We start from the raw sequence: 17,504 nt of genomic DNA on the forward strand, positions 1-17,504 counted from the left end.
ACACAGCTGATGTGGGTGATGTGGGTCAAATCAAACTGATGAATGATGTATCTTTGAAATTTTTAAAATTATTTTTATTTGGCTGCATTACTGATAGCACAAACAAACACACACACACACACACACACACACATACACACACACTCATAAACACAGTGACTGGTAAGTCATATCTACATTTTCCAGTGCCTTTAAAATAAAAATAATAACGTAAACACAAATATATGATTTAATGATGAAAAGTTTATTTTTAAAACACCAAAAACAGGAGTTACAAGTCAAATGTGACAATGCATTGAAGTAATCAAACACATCTGCATCTTTAACTAGTGACTCATCTACCACCAGGGGCTGGAGCAGGAGCAGGAGCAGGTGCAGGTGAAAGCCTTCATGGTTCTCAATAACCTCTTATCTAGAGAAAGATTATATTATGTTTAAATTGCTTTGGATCAGAGTGTCTGCTAAATGAACCAAGGTAAGTATATATGCATTTGATTCTACCTTTCCTTCTTACCTGTATGGCAAATAAGACACTTCTCTGTTTCAGGCATGAAAACTGCATGTGGAAAATGCTTTATAAACACATTATCAACATGTAACTAACCAATAAGCAGGAGACATTACACTGTGACAGGTTTGAAAAATGTAACGTTTCCTCAGCATCACTCTGTATTTGGCAAGTTGGACTTTACTCAACAGAATTAGGAAAGTGATTCACATGGCTGTCTGTACTCTTATATGTAATGTAAATATATGTGGGTTTAACTTAACTTATGCAATACACAAACTACACAAAAGATTAAGATACACTTTTAATTAGGAATGGGTGTGACCAAAGGATTTTAGTCAAATTTAGTCATGATTAATTGTTCATTTGTATTTATATCTGTGGAGGCTTTCATAAGGAATATTTGTTACTGAATTACACATGTAAATGGTCATACTGTATATCTTTTTGTTATAAGCCAATGAACTTCTTCCCTAAGTGGCAAGTCTTCATTATTTTAGCTTTTCAAGTTCTAACCTATTTACACATATCATTCCCTGATTTTTAGCTTTCTAGATTAGCATCATCTGTGTTCATTATCAATTTTGTCCATTGTATTTGCCAGCAGGCCCATAGCTAGTGGAGTGAATGGTAGTACCGATTCTAGAGGCCTACAGATCCAGGGGGCCCCACAACAAATTCTAAGCTATATTTTTAATAGGAAAGGTGCAAAAAGCAATATACAGTCTGGGGGTCAAAAACGTCTAGGTTACTATTGTAACCTCCATTCCCTGATGGAGGGAACGAGGCGTTGTGTCGAAGAAGCGACACTAGGGGTCTCTCTTGAGAGCCTCGTGCATCTCTGAACTTGAGAAAAGGCCAATGAGAAATTGGCAGACAGAATTTGCATGTCTCGTCCCCAGGACATATGGGTATAAATGGATGGAAATGCGTCTGTCCATTCAGGATTTTGCCCTGGGGAGCCGAGAATGAGGTTTGGCCGTAACAGTGGCTCGGTTCAGCGAAGTAGCCGGGAGGACACACCGTCTCGTTCCCTCCATCAGGGAACAGAGATTACAATAGTAACCTAGACATTCCCCGTCTGTCACACACTTCGACGTTGTGTCGAAGAAGCGACATTAGGGGTCCATTTTTAATCACGCCATGCGCTGATCCGTGTACGTGCTCACAGGTGCGGGCAGGCAGTTGTATGCCAAAGCGACAGGCCTTGTCAGACTGCATGTACCCTTCCCCAATGCCCCATAAAATCGTCATAACCTTCTGTTTACCTACACCCCAATATTGGGGGAACAAGGCGACGTGCCAAGCATGGGAGCACGCCGTGCCAGCTGCGCCATTTCTCTCTCCATGTTTCCATTGAGTCAAAGTGGCTAGGGCCAACTTAACGCAATCACACGCATCGGGGAAGGTGTTCCTTTGCCATTCCTATTCTTTCAGGGGGAAAAGACCCCTCGGAGACCATGCCTGCCCAGGCTGGGGGAGGTAGACAATGGTGAAATACATCACATGGGTTTACAGGCCACATGTGGAGAATGGCGCTGTGGTAGATCCTACCTTTGAGAGGGATGAGTTGCTACAAACACGGCAACCGGGGCGCAGCGAGGACGGCCCAAGGGAGACACGGGTCCACTCACAAGGGGACCGTACCGCGGAAATACACTCAGGGGGATTAATCCACACAGGGCCCATCCTGTGGAGGATCTATTCCAGTACAGAGTAGTTTCAGTACTCGTAGTTGGTCTGGTCAGGGAATTCCTCCGCTGAATTCGCGGACCAGAGGGCTATGGAGGAGTCATCCAGGGAGCCGAATTAGTGGGAACTCCTGGGATAAGAACGCACATGATCGCCTCAGTGGATGAGACCGACTCAGCCCTGAGATTATAAAATCTCTTAAAGGTATTGGGTGTTGCCCAGCCCATTGCTCTGCATATGTCTGCTAGGGAGGTGCCATTGTCCAGTGCCCACGAGGATGCCACACTTCTTGTCGAGTGTGCTCGTACCCATATGGGGGTGGCCAAAGCCTGGGTGTGATAGGCCAATGCTATGGCATCAAGAACCCAGTGGGAAAGCCTCTGTTTGGAGACAGTGTTCCCTTTCCGCTGTTCACCAAAGCATACAAAAGAGCTGCTCAGAACATTTAAAGCTCTGCATGTGGTCCATATTAGTTTGCAAAGCACACACTGGACACAGAGACAAAAAAGGCTGGGACTGCCTACTCCTGGGGCAGCTTCGCTTGCAGGTTCACTTACTTGGTCCCTGAAGGGAGTCATAGGAACCTTGGGCACGTAGCCCGGTCACGGTCTTAGGACGACATGGGTGTCTGACAGAAAACACTTGCAGGTCCCCAACCCTCTTGATGGAGGCGAGCGTGATCAGGAGGGCCGTCTTCAAGGAGAGAGCCTCGAGCTCAACTGAGTCAAGAAGCTCGAAGGGGGGTCTCTGAAGGCCCGAGAGGACCACTGAGAGAACCCAGGAGGGGAACAGGCTTGGCCGGGGAGGATTCAACTTCCGCCGCCTCTAAGGAACCTGATAATCAAGTCATGCTTTCCCAAGGACTTGCTGTTTGGAAGCCACAGGGGGACACCCTCGGCGAGCAGACGGAGCAAGGCCTGTGCTGGTATGGCGGAGGGGGATGATGTGGCCTCTGTCTGTTTCTTCACAGCTGAGAACTGCTGGGCGAAGTAGTCAGCGGTGTCGCCGAATAGACCATGCTGGGACCTGCCATGTCCGCAAATACTACAATAGTGTGATGAAAGGCGCTACCTGAAGCTGGGCAGCGCATTTTCCAGGCAGAACAGAGTAAAAGCGGGACCGGTCTCACTGATCTGATGAACCTGCTCTGCACTTGCGGTGTGCTGTCCCGAGGTTAACATAGTGCGACTCGCTTGAGACCCATTTGAATTTGACACAGAATCCTCTGTTATGAACCCATCTGATACGAGACACTGCTGAAGCTAGTTGAAACAAGTTTAAACAGCCCGTCATATTAAACTACAGTGATGAGGTAAAAAGGAAAACACTGGTCCATTCACAATGGTAATTACAGGCTTTTCATTCCACAAATAAGCACCCTTATAGAAATATACCTGACAGTTACTGTAGTAACATTAACTGTAGTTACTACTAACTATTTTGCCAGAAATAGTGTATATATTTGTAATAAATGTTAATATTATTAGCCTACAAAAATATGAAATATTGTTGTTTTTATTATTTCTACATCTGTTTAGGATATTATTTTTCATCACAAATTCTATAAATGTATTATTTTATTTGTTTAACAAATTACTAGTATTACATACAATAACTACATCTAACCATGGTGATCTTACTAATACCATAGTTAAACTCTGGATACTATGCACGAACAATGGAAAATTGTCATCAAGTCAAATACAAAGCAGAATTTAACAAAAAAAACTTTAAAGCCTGGACACTCATGAATTAAGTATGAAGTTATTACTTTTTCTCCTTTGTAAATGTGTTTAGTTCTAATTAACTTTAATTGAAAGAGGTGAATTAAAGGTATCTGTAACCCGCACACACACACACACAAGTAGAGACAGTCACAATGAGGAAAAACTGCTTTATTGTAAATAAAGCCGTGAAGGCAAATGTACAAACAAGGGGCAAATCCAATGAGGGAGGTGAACGAGAGCGGGGAAAACAGTTAACAACTAGGGCGAGGAACAAGACGAGACTAGCGGGAACGAAGACAGGGGGACGAGAGGAGCTGGCAAGCTAAGAGGTAACAAGTAGGGAGGTCAAAACTAGACGAGACTAGCGGGGGCAAAACTAGATGAGACTAGCGGGGGTCAAAACACGGAAATCTAAACATACAATAACCAACACCCGTGAAACGGAAGTGCTGGGTATTTATAGGGGAAGGTGCAGGTGTGAACAATGAAGGTGACGAGACGAGTGCAGGTGAATCTAATGTGTGGGGATAGGAAGCGCGTGAGTGCAAGTGGTCATAATGTTCAGGCTGATGCGCGTGAGAAGCGAGCATGAGTCAGAGGGGGGAGATAGTTTACGAGCAAGAGATCGTAATGGCAAAACCAGGCGTGGAAGCCCGAGGGAGGAAACAGAGCGTACGAGCTCAAGGGGGCGGAGCGAGGAAGCGGGAAGCGAGTACGCTCGCGGAGTGCATGTGTGCGTGCTCGCGGACGCGGAGATGGGGCAGAGGAGCGGGGTTCGTGACAGTATCTTACACTCAGTAACTCTTTGTTACAGATGCCATAGTAGAAATTCACTATTCACAATCAACCATGATTAATTTAATCAGAGTGAAAGTGTCCAATAACAAGATGGTTACTGAGTTTAAGCCAGTAGTTTTAAGCTGGTCATGTGATTCTAAAATTGCAGCCCCCATGAGGGCACCCCTGCCCCATATAGAATAAAACAGCATTTATAAGATTACTGATATGAATACATTCCTCATCTCATGTGAGTGCTCATGATTTTATACATATGTTTCAAAACTATAATTAATTTGTTCAGGAGTAAAACTTTTTAAAGGAGAAAAAATTGCTGTGTGCGCCATTAAATAATTAAGAGTCTGGCAAAAGGAAAACAATTTCTATCAGGAAGACTTGCAGACTTGAGTGAAATTTAAGATGACATTTATTTGATGAATATAAAAAAGAAAATTAATGCCGCTCTTTGGCGTAGGCCCCATCTGGCGGTCTGAAGAAGTTGTCCTCGGAACCATCATATCCTGCCAGAGATAGGAGGCAGGGGCGAGGAGCCTACCTCCAAACAGGACGGGACTCAACTGGTGGTGGTGGGGTGATGGAGGTTGCTGTGTTAGCACACTGAAACAGCAATGTAATAGATTGTGAGCAGACTTATAATGCAACGGCTTACATGTGATTGGCTGGGAATTATCCAGCTAATGGTGCGATGATGTACAGCTGCTAGTCTTCCCGCTAGAACTACACTGCGTTACATTGATTGTTTTGGATAACATTCATATGTAATGGAGTTAACATAGTCCTAGATAAATTAGTTGTTAATTAACTTTTGCTGTTTTTCTGTAGTTAATATGAGTACATTTTGCTGCCCAAATGTGCATTTTTATGTGACAAACATTCAGTATTAATATTGTTAACTGCATTTGTGATTATTATTGGTTTCTGTCCTTTCATTTTTATATAAAACATTTTATGTATTGAATATGTTGCATTTGTAGGTGTCATTTTGGTAAAAGTCTTGATACCTCACCGTGGACCTCACTAATTTTCAAACACAGGCTACGGCCCTGTTGCCAGTGTAGTATAAGTAGAAAGATTTCCTTTCTGGATGGAAATGTCACTCCCTCAAGTACTCCAGCTGAAGACATATACTGCAATGACCAGTTGATATATTACACATTTAATCAAATAAGCAAATGGATGTGATCACTGTTAATGTACAGTACCTACAAATCTGAAATTAAGCCATTGTTGGCAGTAGTTGGCTGTTGTCCCTTGGCATAACGGTGTTTTGTTCCTAGACCTTTTCAGGTTTTGTCATCAAGAAACAAGTATTATTTTGTTGCTATTTACAGATTTTAATTAGCAAATTTCTGCTGTGAATCATTCATTAAAATATGATTGAATATGGGGAAGCAGTGTACAGTGTCTATTGTGTTGGAGAGCCAGTGAAGAATTTTGAGCCAAAGAGCGAGTGCATGAAAGGTGGACACTATCGCATTCATTTTTTGACAACATATTGAATGAATCAATGCAAATTGAGACAATCTCTCCAATCACGTGACTTTTCGCCTGTACTCTGAGGTTCTCGGCTTACATTCACGCCCTGCTTTAAAAGCTCAATGGGATCGCAGTACGTTCAAGGGAGATGTGAGAGACGCTGCCTCCCACTGAAACTTTATCTGCTGGTGTCTCTGTTATTCAGAGTTACTTTGTAAATATGTCTCTTATACATATGATTTGAGCTTACATTTCATGATATTTTATTTGTTTGATTTATGTACAGTCAATAATTTTTCTCACCCAAATTGTTTTAGGAAGAAATGCCTCCCTTGCCTCCTCGGAGAAAACTCCACTTATGGTATTCCAAAACAATTGCTTACAGCAACTTTAACATCAGAGTTGAATTATTAGAGTAGCACCTATCCAAATCATTGTAGTTGACATTATTTATAGGTGTATAATCATTTCAGAGCTGTGAAACACTCTAATTTATTGATGATGTGGGTCATATCAAACTGATAAATGATGTATCTTAAATTTTCACACACACTCATGAACACAGTGACTGATAAGTCATATCTACATTTTCCAGTGCCTTTAAAAGAAAAGTAATAACGTGAACACAAATATATGATTTAATGATGAAAAGTTTATTTTTAAAACGACAAAAACAGGAGTTACAAGTCAAATGTGACAATGCAGTAATCAAACACATCTGCATATTTAATTAGTGACTCATCTACCACCAGGGGCAGGAGCTGGAGCTGGAGCAGGGGCTGGAGCAGGGGCAGGAGCAGGTGCTGGGGCAGGGGCGGATGCCAGCTGTGCTAAGAGCAACTGCAGGAGGTTGATGAGGGCATTGTTGTTCGGAGGTTGCTGATTCATGGGTATGTATGATGGAAAGGGACGCTGAAACTGGTATGGGTTGTAGAAGCCTCCAAACCCTCTCTGTAGTAAAACCAATAGCACATAGTAAGACTTTCATTTACAAAAAAACTATTTGTCAATGTAATGCAAAAATTAAAAGCAAAGACATTACAAATGACATACAAATGTACTCAAGCATATTTAATCAATCACAGTGTTCTTCCAAAACACATATAGCTGTAAGATTTGCTATGATTTGGATTATATTTGCACTGAGGAAAAAAAATATTGAAAAAAGATCAACAAATTCAAATGAATTATTCAAATATAAAAAATATTTTATAAATAAATCAAAAAAACAAGAGATGAAGAGAATGTACATGTACATGTCATAACATCAAACTGACCTCTGAGGAACGGCTTGAAGAGCGCTTCTCTCGATGATCTTCATCTGCCTGTGAAAACAAATCAATTTGTCATTTTTGTAACTCCACATCTGCATCACATTTCCCATGTTACAGCAAATATTACAAAACAATTTGACATGATGAGCATTCAGATTTTAAAAGAGAATGGTACTCACGAGCACGGCACAGCAGATTCCAAAGACACAAGCAACTATAAGAAAAGCCTTCATGGTTCTCAATAACCTCTTATCTAGAGAAAGATTATATTATGTTTAAATTGCTTTGGATCAGAGCGTCTGCTAAATGAACCAAGGTAAGTATATATGCATTTGATTCTACCTTTCCTTCTTACCTGTATGGCAAATAAGACACTTCTCTGTTTCAGGTATGAAAACAGCATGTGGAAAATGCTTTATAAACACATTATCAACAGGTAACTAACCAATCAGCAGGAGACATTACACTGTGACAGGTTTGAAAAATTTAACGTTTCCTCAGCATCACTCTGTATTTGGCAAGTTGGACTTTACTCAACAGAATTAGGAAAGTGATTCACATGGCTGTCTGTACTCTTATATGTAATGTAAATATATGTGGGTTTAACTTAACTTATGCAATACACAAACTAAACAAAAGATTAAGATACACTTTTAATTAGGAATGGGTGTGACCAAAGGATTTTAGTCAAATTTAGTCATGATTAATTGTTCATTTGTCTTTATATCTGTGAAGGCTTTCATAAGGAATATTTGTTAATGAATTACACATGTACACTCACCTAAAGGATTATTAGGAACACCATACTAATACTGTTTTTGACCCCCTTTCGCCTTCAGAACTGCCTTAATTCTACGTGGCATTGATTCAACAAGGTGCTGAAAGCATTCTTTAGAAATGTTGGCCCATATTGATAGGATAACATCTTGCAGTTGATGGAGATTTGTGGGATGCTCATCCAGGGCACGAAGCTCCCGTTCCACCACATCCCAAAGATGCTCTATTGGGTTGAGATCTGGTGACTGTGGGGGCCATTTTAGTACAGTGAACTCATTGTCATGTTCAAGAAACCAATTTGAAATGATTCAAGCTTTGTGACATGGTGCATTATCCTGCTGGAAGTAGCCATCAGAGGATGGGTACATGGTGGCCATAAAGGGATGGACATGGTCAGAAACAATGCTCAGGTAGGCCGTGGCATTTAAACGATGCCCAATTGGCACTAAGGGGCCTAAAGTGTGCCAAGAAAACATCCCCCACACCATTACACCACCACCACCAGCCTGCACAGTGGTAACAAGGCATGATGGATCCATGTTCTCATTCTGTTTACGCCAAATTCTGACTCTACCATCTGAATGTCTTAACAGAAATCGAGACTCATCAGACCAGGCAACATTTTTCCAGTCTTCAACGGTCCAATTTTGGTGAGCTCTTGCAAATTGTAGCCTTTTTTTCCTATTTGTAGTGGAGATGAGTGGTACCCGGTGGGGTCTTCTGCTGTTGTAGCCCATCCGCCTCAAGTTGGTGCGTGTTGTGGCTTCACAAATGCGTTGCTGCATACCTCGGTTGTAACGAGTGGTTATTTCAGGCAAAGTTGCTCTTCTATCAGCTTGAATCAGTCGGCCCATTCTCCTCTGACCTCTAGCATCAACAAGGCATTTTCGCCCACAGGACTGCTGCATACTGGATGTTTTTCCCTTTTCACACCATTCTTTGTAAACCCTAGAAATGGTTGTGCGTGAAAATCCCAGTAACTGAGCAGATTGTGAAATACTCAGACTGGCCCATCTGGCACCAACAACCATGCCACGCTCAAAATTGCTTAAATCACCTTTCTTTCCCATTCTGACATTCAGTTTGGAGTTCAGGAGATTGTCTTGACCAGGACCACACCCCTATATGCATTGAAGCAACTGCCATGTGATTGGTTGATTAGATAATTGCATTAATGAGAAATTGAACAGGTGTTCCTAATAATCCTTTAGGTGAGTGTATATGGTCATACTGTATATCTTGTTGTTATAAGCCAATGAACTTCTTCCCTAAGTGGCAAGTCTTCATTATTTTAGCTTTTCAAGTTCTAACCTATTTACACATATCATTCCCTGATTTTTAGCTTTCTAGGTTTGCATCATCTGTGTTCTTTATCAATTTTGACCATTGTATTTGCCAGCAGGACCATAGCTAGTGGAGTGAATGTAGTACCGATTCTAGAGGCCTACAGATGCAGGAGGCCCCACAACAAATTCTAAACTATATTTTTAAATGGAAAGGTGCAATAAGCAATATACAGTCAGGGGGTCAAAAAAATCTAGGTTACTATTGTAACCTCCATTCCCTGATGGAGGGAACGAGGCATTGTGTCGAAGAAGCGACACTAGGGGTCTCTCTTGAGAGCCTCGCGCATCTCTGAACTTGAGAAAAGGCCAATGAGAAATTGGCAGACAGAATTTGCATGTCTCGTCCCCGGGACATATGGGTATAAATGGATGGAAATGCGTCTGTCCATTCTGGATTTTGTCCTGAGGAGCCGAGAATGAGGTTCGGCCGTAACAGTGGCTTGGTTCAGTGACGTGGCCGGGAGGACACAACGTCTCGTTCCCTCCATCAGGGAACGGAGGTTACAATAGTAACCTAGATATTGCCCGTCTGTCGCTCACTTCGACGTTGTGTCGAAGAAGCGACACTAGGGGTCCATTTTTAATCACGCCATGCGCTGAACCATGTACGTGCTCTGATGTCGCAGGTGCGGGCAGGCATTTGCATGCCAAAGCGACAGGCCTTGTCAGACTGCGCGTACCCTTCCCCAATGCCCCATAAAATCATCATAACCTTCTGGTTACCTACAACCCAATATGGGGGGAACAAAGCGACGTGCCAAGCATGGGAGCACGCCGTGCCAGCTGCGCCATTTCTCTCTCCATGTTTCTCGCATTGAGTCAAAGTGGCTGGGGCCAACTTAAAGCAATCACACGCATCAGGGAAGGTGTTCCTTTGCCATTCCTATTCTTTCAGGGGGTAAAGACCCCTCGGAGACCACACCTAGCCAGGCTGGGGGAGGTAGAGAGTGGTGAAATACATCACATGGGTTTTCAGGCCACATGTGGAGAATGGCACGGTGGTAGATCCTACCTATGAGAGGGATGAGTTGCTACAAACACGGCAACCGGGGGGCAGCGAGGACGGCCCAAGGGAGACACGGGTCCACTCGCAAGGGGACCGTACCGTGGAAATACACACAGGGGGATTAATCCACACAGGGCCCATCCTGTGGAGGATCTATTCCAGTACAGAGTAGTTTCAGTACTCGTAGTTGGTCTGGTCGGGGAATTCCTCCGCTGAATTCGCAGACCAGAGGGCTATGGAGGAGTCATCCAAGGAGCTGAATTATTGGGATCTCCTGGGATAAGAACACACATGATCGCCTCAGTGGACGAGACCGACTCAGCCCTGAGATTATAAAATCTTGTAAAGGTATTGGGTGTTGCCCAGCCCATTGCTCTGCATATGTCTGCTAGGGAGGTCCCATTGGCCAGTGCCCACGAGGATGCCACACTTCTTGTCGAGTGTGCTCGAACCCGTATGGGGGTGGCCACAGCCTGGGTGTGATAGGCCAATGCTATGGCATCAAGAACCCAGTGGGAAAGCCTCTGTTTGGAGACAGCGTTCCCTTTCCGCTGTTCACCAAAGCATACAAAAGAGCTGCTCAGAACATTTAAAGCTCTGCATGTGGTCCACATTAGTTTGCAAAACACACACTTGACACAGTAACAAAAAGGCTGGGACTGCCTACTCCTGGGGCAGCTTCGCTTGCAGGTTCACTTACTTGGTCCCTGAAGGGAGTCATAGGAACCTTGGGCACGTAGCCCGGTCACGGTCTTAGGACGACATGGTGTGACAGAGAATGCTTGCAGGTCCCCAACCCTCTTGATGGAGGCGAGCGTGATCAATGAGAGGGCCTCGAGCTCAACTGAGTCAAGCAGCTCGAAGGGGGGTCTCTGAAGGCCCGAGAGGACCACTGAGAGAACCCAGGAGGGGAACAGGCTTGGCCGGGGAGGATTCAACTTCCGGCGCCTCTAAGGAACCTGATAATCAAGTCGTGCTTTCCCAAGGACTTGCTGTTTGGAAGCCACAGGGGGACACCCTCGGTGAGCAGACGGAGCAAGGCCTGTGCTGGTATGACGGAGTGGGATGATGTGGCCTCTGTCTGTTTCTTCACCGCTGAGAACTGCTGGGTGAAGTAGTCAGCGGTGTCGCCGAATAGACCATGCTGGGAGACGTTTGAGAAAACGTGCTTTGTCTACATCCCATATCTCGACCAGGTCCAGCCATAGATGACACTCCTGGACCACGAGGGTGGCCATCGCCCATCCGAGTGCCGGCGTTGTGACCTTCGTGGCCCCTGGGGGCGCGATCGGTCATCGAGCGCAGTTCCTGCAGCACATCACGAACAGGACTACCCAAGTGCAGATCTTCAAGTGCCTTGGCCTGGTGGATTGCAGGGGGGCCATGGCATGCAGGGTGGAGACAGCTTGGAGCTGGTCCTCCGTCATGGGTAGTGAGAGCAGAGGAACGAGGAAGCCGGTTTCGGGCAGTAAAAGGTGCCCTCTAAGGTTTCGTCAACTCGTCATGCTCCTCCGGGAAGAAAGGAAACGGGGGGGGGGGGGGGCGGGTACGTGGCTGTGAGCCTGGCCAAAACGAGCCTGCTGTATGCCCCAAATCCCTTAAGAAGGAGGCGAGGCACGGAGGGCGGCTGAAGTGGCTTTCTCTCGTGAGGAAAGAAAGCCGCAACCGCAATGTTGCCATGGCTATGTTCTCGCACTGAGAACATGAACCATTCATAAAGCGCTGCCTACGTATGATCGCAGCCCAGGCACACGAAGCAGCTTTTATGGCCGTCAGAAGTGGAGAGAAATTTGACCGCATCCAGGAACTACACTGGTGCGGAAAGACATCTTTAAAAATACGCGTCCTGAAAAGGAAGTTCAACGCCAGCTGTGTATTGCTCTTTTAGAGAAATAAACTCTTTTAGGAAAATATTCTCTTTTAAAAGCGCTGTCGAAGCGCCCAGGGGCAAAGCTGCAGTGCTGTGCAGAGAAGGAGAAAGCCGCTGATATGCGCCATAGATTCAACAGCATACGCTCTTGCAGAGATGAAGTGAACAGTTTTGTGAATCACAGCTCGCTGATCACACATCCGGTCGGCTCCGGTTGTTTATAAGAAAAGTTCTGAATGGACACATTTCCCTCCCTTTATACCTGTATGTCCGGGGGCGGGACATGCAAATTCTGTCTGCCAATTTCTCATTGGCCTTTTTTCAAGTTCAAAGATGCATGAGGCTCTCAACAGAGACCCCTTGTGTCACTTCTTCGACACAACGTCGAAGTGAGCGACGGACAGGGAACACCTTGCTACGACCCTGCTTGCCAGTCATGGCCGTAGCCAGTTATGAGGTCAACGAGGTCTGGACCTCGGTAATTTGTACATATTCGAAAATACATTTTGATGCTATTTACAACTAAATAATAAAAAACAATAAGTGGTTGAGAACTCCTTTGAGTGTTTGCATACATGTAAAATTTTGTTTGGACAGTTGGCTTGATTTTTTGGTGTCCGCAAATACTACAATAGTGTGATGAAAGGCGCTACCTGAAGCTGGGCAGCGCATTTTTCTGGGCAGAGCAGAGTAAAAGCGGGACCGGTCTCACTGATCTGATGAACCCGAGGTTAACATAGTGCGCCTCGCTTGAGACCCATTTGAATTTGACACAGAATCCTCTGTTATAAACCCACCTGATACGAGACACTGCTGAAGCTAGTTGAAACATGTTTAAACAGCCCGTCATATTCAACTACAGTGATGAGGTAAAAAGGAAAACATTGGTCCATTCACAATGGTAATTACAGGCTTTTCATTCCACAAATAAGCACCCTTATAGAAATATACCTGACAGTTACTGTAGTAACATTAACTGTAGTTACTACTAACTATTTTGCCAGAAATAGTGTATATATTTGTAATAAATGTTAATATTATTAGCCTACAAAAATATGAAATATTGTTGTTTTTATTATTTCTACATCTGTTTAGGATATTATTTTTCATCACAAATTCTATAAATCTATTGTTTTATTTGTTTAACAAATTACTAGTATTACATACAATAATTACATCTAACCATGGTGATCTTACTAATACCATAGTTAAACTCTGGATACTATGCACGAACAATGGAAAATTGTCATCAAGTCAAATACAAAGCAGAATTTAACAAAAAAAAACTTTAAAGCCTGGACACTCATGAATTAAGTATGAAGTTATTATTTTTTCTCCTTTGTAAATGTGTTTAGTTCTAATTAACTTTAATTGAAAGAGGTGAATTAAAGGTATCTTACACTCAGTAACTCTTTGTTACAGATGCCATAGTAGAAATTCACTATTCACAATCAACCATGATTAATTTAATCAGAGTGAAAGTGTCCAATAACAAGATGGTTACTGAGTTTAAGCCAGTAGTTTTAAACTGGTCATGTGATTCTAAAATTGCAGCCCCCATGAGAGCACCCCTGCCCCATATAGAATAAAACAGCATTTATAAGATTACTGATATGAATACATTCCTCATCTCATGTGAGTGCTCATGATTTTATACATATGTTTCAAAACTATAATTAATTTGTTCAGGAGTAAAACTTTTTTAAAGGAGAAAAAATTGCTGTGTGCGCCATTAAATAATTAAGAGTCTGGCAAAAGCAAAACAATTTCTATTAGGAAGACTTGCAGACTTGAGTGAAATTTAAGATGACATTTATTTGATGAATATAAAAAGAAAAGTAATGTCGCTCTTTGACGTAGGCCCCATCTGGCGGTCTGAAGAAGTTGTCCTCAGAACCATCATATCCTGCCAGAGATAGGAGGCAGGGGCGAGGAGCCTACCTCCAAACAGGACGGGACTCAACTGGTGGTGGTGTGGGTGATGGAGGTTGCTGTGTTAGCACACTGAAACAGCAATGTAATAGATTGTGAGCAGACTTATAAAGCAGCGGCTTACATGTGATTGGCTGGGAATTACCCAGCTAATGCTGCGATGATGTACAGCTGCTAGTCTTCCCGCTAGAACTACACTGTGTTACATTGATTGTTTTGGATAACATTCATATGTAATGGAGTTAACATAGTCCTAGATAAATTAGTTGTTAATTAACTTTTGCTGTTTTTCTGTAGTTAATATGAGTACATTTTGCTGCCCAAATGTGCATTTTTATGTGACAAACATTCAGTATCAATATTGTTAACTGCATTTGTGATTATTATTGGTTTCTGTCCTTTCATTTTTATTTTTATTTTTATTTATTTTTTTATTTCAAAGTGTTTTTATTGTTTTAAATGTACATAACACAAGCAAACCAACATACATTCTCTTATGTCATACAAGGCATCCCCATCCACAAACCTCATAATTTGTATACATTATTTCACATACCGCCTGGCATCCAAGGTTCGTACAAATACTGAGAATGCACACAGAACACAAAAAAAATAGGGGGAAGAAAAGAGAGAAGGGGGGACGAGAACATACATTTTTAATCTAAAGAATTAGCATCAAATGCATTTTTATAATAATCCAAGAAAGGTTGCCATACATTCTGAAACCTTTCTGCTGAGTTTTGGACTGTAGCTCTTAACTTTTCAAGCTGGAGGAAGGACATAGTTTCGCACACCCAACGTGAGTGTTTTGGGGATGAGGAAGATTTCCAATTTGTAAGAATTAGTCGGCGGGCTAACAGTGTAGAGAATGCTATTAATTGAGATTGGCCTCTTGAAACCCCAACTTTACTATGTACCACCCCAAATATTGCAATGATAGGATCCGGATCGATATTCTTTTTACAAATGTAGGTGAATGTATTAAATATCTCCGACCAGAATGTGCCTATGCTTGGGCATGACCAGAACATGTGAGCCAGAGAAGCAGGGGCTTGGTGACAACGTGTACAGTTGGGATCCACATCAGGATATATTTTGGCCAATTTGGTCCTAGAGAGGTGCAGGCGATTAAATACTTTGAATTGTATCAACCTGTGCCTAACACAGATAGACGATGTGTATATTTTATGTATAGCTCTTTGCCAAATTTCGTCCATCAATTCTGTATCTAGATCCTCCTCCCACTGTACCTTAAGAGACAGAAGAGATGGGCATTTCATGTCCTGAATAGCAGTATACAGCTGGGAGACACCACCCGAGAGATGGGGCTTGACCGTCAGACAATGATCAAGAGGGCCGATATTTGGTTTTAAGGGGAATGAACGAAACTGGGAACGGACAATATCGCGGACCTGAAGATACCTAAAAAATTTGTTTTTGGTAAACTTAACTCATTAAGCAAATAATCAAAAGAAACGAACGTGCCATCTACAAAAAGATCTCCTACACTGTTTATGCCTTTTCAAACACAGGTGAGAAAGGCCGTATCTATAAGCGATGGCTTAAAAAGAAAGTTTGAGGATAGAGGCATAGACACCAAAGCTTGTATGTGACCAAAATGTTTGCGAAATTGGGTCCATATGCGTAAGCTGCCTCTTACAATAGGATTGTCCGTATGTGCACCCACTGCCACTGGCAGTGGAGCACACAGCATTGAGGCCAAAGAGACGGACGAGCATGAATGTTGTTCCATCAGACACCAACTCGGACTACTCCCACCAGTAGGAGCTCCATACCATATTACTAATTTGTGAATGTTTGCAGCCCAATAATAGTATAGAAAATTTGGTAGAGCTAGTCCAGCATTCTCCTTGCGTCTCCTTGCGTTTTCCATATAAATGTACTGATGTGCCTGTCAAGCTCCTGAAAGAATGATTTGGGTATGAAGATTGGGACTGTTTGGAATAAGTACAAGATCTTAGGTAACGTTACCATCTTTATTGAATTAATACGTCCAGCCAGGGACAGAGGCAGAGTAGACCAACGATTAAGGTTCTCCTTGATTTGTCCTAAGTCTGATTTAAATTTATTTTGGAATAGGTCCTTATATCTACTTGTGACACTTACTCCCAGGTATGTCATGGGGCCCTCTGTAGTCCTGAATGGGAATGAGTCAAAGGATCGATTCCGAGCCAAAACATTAATTGGAAACAAAACACTTTTGGTGAGGTTAATCTTATACCCAGAAGATTTACCAAATTGAGAAATGGTGTCTAGGCATTCTGGTATTGAAGTCTCCGGATCTGATAAAAACATCAGCAAATCATCGGCATACAAAGACACTTTATGAACCAGGCCGCCCCTCGTGATACCCCGTATATTGTTATTACATCGCAATGCCGCAGCAAGTGGCTCAATTGTCCAGGGCAGACTCTATAACGTGCCGGTGGTCCTAGTTAGTGTGTATGCTCCAAATTGGGATAACCCAGACTTTTTTAAAGAACTGTTTGGCCGTATACCAGAGCTGGGCACACATCATCTGATTCTAGGTGGAGACTTCAATACGGTTCTGAAACCTTCTTTAGACCGTTCCAAAGTATTTACAGCCCCTCCTTCCCCCTCTAAATCTGCAAATACTATAAATGCTCTTTGCGGTTGTGCGAAGGTGTGTTTCCTGTAGAAAAATTATGTTTGCTTTCAATTTGTTTAAATGTGAAAACACCTTACTTTGCTTTACAGGATGGTTGAGTCCCTTCACATTCCAGCTCACAAATTTAGTCGCAGGTCTATCCTTTCCATCTGCCGAACCCATGACTGATAAAGTCCAACTCAATGCTATTGTGAAAACTCATCCCCAACTCTAAGAAAGAGAAAGAAAGTAAAAGAAAAAAGAACAAAAGCACAGAGACAGAAAAAAAACCGACTGTGCAGAGTAAAAAGAAAACTTTTAAATCACCCATTAACAACACAAACCCCTGCTGGTCCCTCCCCAAATGAGAGACTGCACCCCCCCCCAACCTCCTAAGCCACTATGAAGTTTCATAGAAAGAAGAAAATAAAACTTGCCGAATGGAGCTGAGGCCCCACATAAACCTTAT

The 17,504-nt window shown here is 42.9% G+C and overlaps 1 long non-coding RNA gene across 1 annotated transcript; it reads right to left on the minus strand.

Annotated features, from left to right (window-relative positions):
- Positions 1–7,049: 7,049 nt before the first annotated feature.
- On the minus strand, positions 7,050–17,208 carry LOC127643850 (uncharacterized). Its single transcript, XR_007970577.1, has 4 exons — positions 17,134–17,208; positions 7,655–7,728; positions 7,479–7,526; positions 7,050–7,152 (listed from the first exon to the last, which is right to left on the minus strand). It is a non-coding gene; the product is annotated as an uncharacterized LOC127643850 (long non-coding RNA).
- Between the last annotated feature and the right edge of the window lie 296 nt (positions 17,209–17,504).

This window comes from Xyrauchen texanus, chromosome 5 (genome assembly GCF_025860055.1).
Source record: "Xyrauchen texanus isolate HMW12.3.18 chromosome 5, RBS_HiC_50CHRs, whole genome shotgun sequence".
NCBI classification, from domain to species: Eukaryota; Metazoa; Chordata; class Actinopteri; order Cypriniformes; family Catostomidae; genus Xyrauchen; species Xyrauchen texanus.